The sequence below is a fragment of the Colobus angolensis genome, unplaced genomic scaffold (assembly GCF_000951035.1).
Source record: "Colobus angolensis palliatus isolate OR3802 unplaced genomic scaffold, Cang.pa_1.0 Scaffold216, whole genome shotgun sequence".
Taxonomy (NCBI): Eukaryota; Metazoa; Chordata; class Mammalia; order Primates; family Cercopithecidae; genus Colobus; species Colobus angolensis.
Window position 1 is genome coordinate 766,634 of NW_012115333.1, and position 4,931 is coordinate 771,564.

The 4,931-nt window shown below is 41.4% G+C and overlaps 1 protein-coding gene across 1 annotated transcript in view; it reads left to right on the plus strand.

The window, feature by feature from the left end:
• Positions 1-3,801: 3,801 nt before the first annotated feature.
• SNX12 (sorting nexin 12) overlaps positions 3,802-4,931 on the plus strand; it is a 17,511-nt gene continuing 16,381 nt past the window's right edge. Inside the window, exon 1 of the mRNA XM_011943118.1 lies at positions 3,802-3,952. The gene's annotated coding sequence lies outside the window, so the exon portion shown is untranslated. The remainder of the gene's footprint in view (positions 3,953-4,931) is intronic.

Sequence of the window (4,931 nt, forward strand, 5' to 3'; positions counted from 1 at the left end):
CTCTTGACCTCAAGTGATCTGCCCACCTTGGCCTCCCAGAGTGCTGGGGTTACAGGCATGAGCCCCTGCGCCTGGCCTGTTTTTTGAATATTTTTGATCTGCAGTTAGTTGAATCCACAGATGCAGAACCCATGGATATGGATAACTGTATTACTTTTAGAGGGGCTCCTGGACATTGTGTATGTTAAGTTGTGGAGATTCTGGATTCTGTTATATTCTCTGAGAGGGTAGATGTGTTTCTTTTAGCAGGTAATTAACTTGTTTAGATTCAAACTGTACTTTGCCTTGCCTGTGGTTAGTGGCAGCTCAAATCTTAGTTCCATTCTTTCAGTTTTAGATGGAAACTGCCCCATGCATGCATAGTTCAGAATATGCCTTGGGGAAGAATTTATACAGATAATTTAGGGTTCCTTTTCTCAGAATCTCTCCTTTCTTAGCTATCTCCTCACTTTCCAGAGGCTGTGGTTGTCCCAAGCTCTGTCCTTTGGTTCTTCAGGCTAGAAAGATAAGGATTTCCTAATGGACTTTCAGTGATGTGGCCAGTGATTGCAGCCTGACCTCAGGCTGAGTCCACAAAAATGGGAAACTCACCCCGTGCTGACCTCTTATTCCAAGCTCCAATTGCCCTCTGAAATCTGCCTGCTTTTGTTCACTCTCTGGAGCCTTCAAGTTGTGCGTGCGTGCGTGTGTGTGTTTGTGCACGCACAAACGTGCGTGTGTGTATCTGTGCGTGTGTGTGTATTTTGTCCAGAGTTTACAGATGTTATCTATTGAGAATTTACTCCATCATACTGCGAATGGAAACTGTAAGAGATTCTCAGATAAGCTTATTTCATATTTTAGGGGTAAAATCATAGACCTCAACTTCTTTCTTTTTCACCTTAATATTTCTGTATATCATCACCCATATTCTCCTCTTGCTTCAGAGAAAAAGGCCAACTTGTCCACTTTTTCCCCCACCTCATATTTGTGGCAGGATCTACACTTCACCAATCCATTCACTCAACAAGTATGTATCAAGCCAGGCGCTCTGCTAGGCGTTAGGGGTAACAAGAGCAAGCAAAAATAGACCCCACTTCACTGAAACGGCTCTCTTCTAGGTCATAGGTTGTCAAAAGTCCGGTTTCTTTTCTTTTTCTTTTTTTTGAGACGGAGTTTCGCTCTTTTGCCCAGGCTGGAGTGAAGTGGTGTGATCTCGACTCACTGCAACCTCCGCCCCCTGGATTCCAGCGATTCTCCTGCCTCAGCTGCCCGAGTAGCTGGGATTATAGGCGCCCACCACCACAACTGGCTTTTTTTTTTTTTTTAAATTTTTAGCAGAAACAAGGTTTCTCCATGTTGGCCAGGCTGGTCTTGAACTCCTGACCTCAGGTGAACAGCCCGCCTTGGCCTCCCAAAGTGCTGGGATTACAGGCATGAACCACTGTGCCTGGCAAGTCTGGCTTCTTAATCACCAGATAAAATAACTTTTTCTCAGTCTCATCCTCTCTAACTTCATTGCATCATCCTCCATTAACTCTGGTTACCAGGCTCTCCTTAAATTTTTCCTTTGCCTTCCAGGTCTTCTCCCACCTTGTTGATTTTTCCTGTCACTTTCCAAGTAGGGGAATTCTCAGAGACTTTGTCCTTGGCTCTTTTCTTCTCTTGTCCTTGGCAGTCTTACTTGATCTTAGAGCTTCAACTACCACTTCCGTGCCCAAGACTCTCAAATCTCTCTCTTCAGCCTTGACCTCTCTCCTGAGGTTGAGACTTGAAGTTCAGCTGTTTGTCTCTGCCTGATTGTCTAACAATCACATTAAATTGCAAGTAGTCAAAATCCAACTCATTATCTTGCCTCTGAACCCGCTCTTCCTTCTGTGTTTCCTATTTCAGTTAATTCCTGATACTGGAAGCATAGAGTTAAATAAGAGCTACATTAGGGGTGTTGCAAAAGGGATTCTTGCATTGGGTAGGAAGTTTGATGATAGGGAAAGCTGTGAAGTCCCTTCCAATTCTGTGATTTTATTATGTTCCCAGGACAGAGCTGTCCATTTCCTTCAAGGGGCTCACAATTGAACCGAGGGAGACAAAACAATTGAGTGATAACTGGTCTTGACTTTGAATGCAGCAGAAATTCAGAGAAAGGAGATAACGTGCACTGAAGTAGTAAGAGAAGATTTTATGAAGAAGAGAACCAAGCCAAGCTCTTCAAAGGTAGAAGCTGTGTCTTTTATTTCATCCATAGTCCCACAGCACCATTCTCTACACACTGTAGAAACTCCATAAAGGCTTTTTGAATGAGTTTGTAATATTATTGATGTTTACTGAGTACACATTGAGTGCACAGTTCTTCACTAAATGATGTAGATGTTAACCAAGATGCAGTCTCTTTTTTAACCAGTCAACCAATGAATATTTACTGACTGCCTATTATTTATAAAACACGATTCTAGAAATTATAGGGATGCAAGATGCAAGAAAAATATGTCTTGGACCCTCCCTTAGGGAGTTTACAATGTGGTTGGTAAGATGAGACATATATGCACAGGAGGCTAACTAAGAATGTGAGCCAGAGCCAAATGAATGCTATAGACAATAAGTGTAAACACAATTTTTAAAGTACAGGTTACTGTAGACTGGGTGGATATGGAGGCTTTATGGAGGAGGTGGGACCTGCACTGGGCTTTGAAGGATGGGGCAGAAATTAAATAGGCTTCAAGTTGTCATAGTTAAGATACAATTCAACACATGAAGCATCAGACTAAAGACCAAACAGATGAAGAACAACATCTAGGCAGGAATTTGCAGCTTATATCAGCATTTGTTAGAGTCATTCTATTTCCCTCCCACCGTAATCACATTTTTGTTCTTTTTCTTCCTTTTTCCTTTTTAAAATATTTCCCCCCCTTCTCTTTATGGTGACATACAGGGCTAAAATATTCTCCTCTGAGAGGCATGTTAAAAGCCTGAGCTCAAAAACCAGACCGGGTTCAAATCCTGATTTTATCACTATTAGCTGTGTGATTTGGGGCAAGTTGCTTAATCCGTCTGTTCCTCATCATTACACTACAGATGCAAAAATAGCACCTATGTCATAGGATTGTTTTGAGGATTAACTGAGTTAAAATATATAAAGCACTTAAAGTTGTGCCTGGCAGATAGTAAGTGTTCAATAAATGTTAGCTTTTATTAAGGGAAGAAGGCTGGCTAATTCAACATTATTGTCTTTCCAGGTCTTATTGTTTCTAGATAACTAAGTATATAATTTTAACGAACACCTCTATGGAAGCTGGAGGTCAGACTCTTGTCAGCTGATGGGTTAGGTCTTTAGCAACCCCATTAACATGCATAACAGCCCACTTAGGCTGCCGCCACTTTTTCCCAGATTGCCCTCACCCCTAGGCGACTTAGAGATACTTTTGTGAAATAAATACAATCACCAACTTAAGTAGGCAAATTGAGTATTTAAAGGGCACTTCATCAACATAGGAAGAGAACTGACACCTTTCAGAAGGGATTTAGTTTAAAGTAGACTATCCCCAGGGAGGCCTCAGGTGAAATGAACGTCAAGAAGGGAACAAGTCACCAATGGTAATAGGCAGCTGGATGGGTGTGTGTGGAAAGGAGTAGGGTGCTCCATAGAAAGGCAGTTAAGCTCTGAATCCAGATCCCCTGGAATACAGATTGTATGGATATGAGCTCTACTCTTTTGTTTTCACCAGTCTACTACCTGTTTTTACAACCAGACCCTCCCCTCTTACTCCCTCCCTGCAGTTCCAGCCTCCTGCTCCCAGGAACACAAACACCCCAAATTACAGGGTCTTTTGATTTGCCATTTCCTTGGGACAGCCTGAAGGGAGAATCGAAAGAAGTTCTTGTCAGTACGGTTGCATAACACTGAGTCGGAGATTGTGAAATGTCCTTTGAGAAAAATGTACGGGCAGGAAGATGAATAGGTGTCTGTTTGATTAAGGTACAGTACCGCCTGTGGGCAGGATGATGAACTAATGAGATTCCATACAATTTAAAGGTCCTAAATCTTCATTTCTCACCACCCCCATTCTTGACTCCTTTTGGCCAAGAATCACTGTGGTCAAGGAAACGCAGTAGAGAGGAAAGTGCACATCAAGTTCTGATGTCACCTGTTTGTCAAGAGATTTGACTGAGCTACTCTGTGTGTGTGTGTGAGCTAACTGAGGTACAGAGGATAACTGTGCTTCACCCAACATCACTTAGTAGCTCTGAACTTCTGTGCCTGCCATGAAAAATAAAAAGGGTGCTGTGTGTGTGTGTGTGTGTATGGGAGCCAGCTAGCTGTTATTGCCTTATTAATGCAAAGGACTTAATTAGCCCAGTACCCTCTACTCTCCTCTTCTTTTCACCCTTTCAAAATTTTCTCTCAAAGATCATTTATCATTTATTTACACCTCATTGTGAATTTAACTTGCACAATTCTCCTAGGGCCATTTGATTTTAAGCCTTATCTCGTCACTCATCTATATATCTAACTTTTCACTTTCTATGGAATTGGTCCCTCTAGCGCTAAACACATTTAAATCTCTCCTATCCTAAAAAACAAATCCTTCTTTGACTATGCATTGCTCTCTAGCTACATTTCTTTCTTAGGCAAGTTTCTCAAAAGATTCTCTACTAAATGTTTCCACTTCTTCACCTCTGATTCAATTCTCAATTCACTATGATCTGGATTCTACTCCCAGGACTCTACTGAAACTGTTCTCATTTAAGTAATTATTAAATCTAGTGGACATTTATCAGGGCTTATCTTATTTGACCTTTCTACTGTATTAAACACTATTAACCACCTATTTGCTCCTTTTAGAAACATTTTCATTCATTGCCTTCAGATCATTATTGTCTTCTGGCTCTCTTCCTACCTCTCTGACCACTCCTTCCTGATATCCTTCACAGGCTTTTTTTTTTTTTTTTTTTTT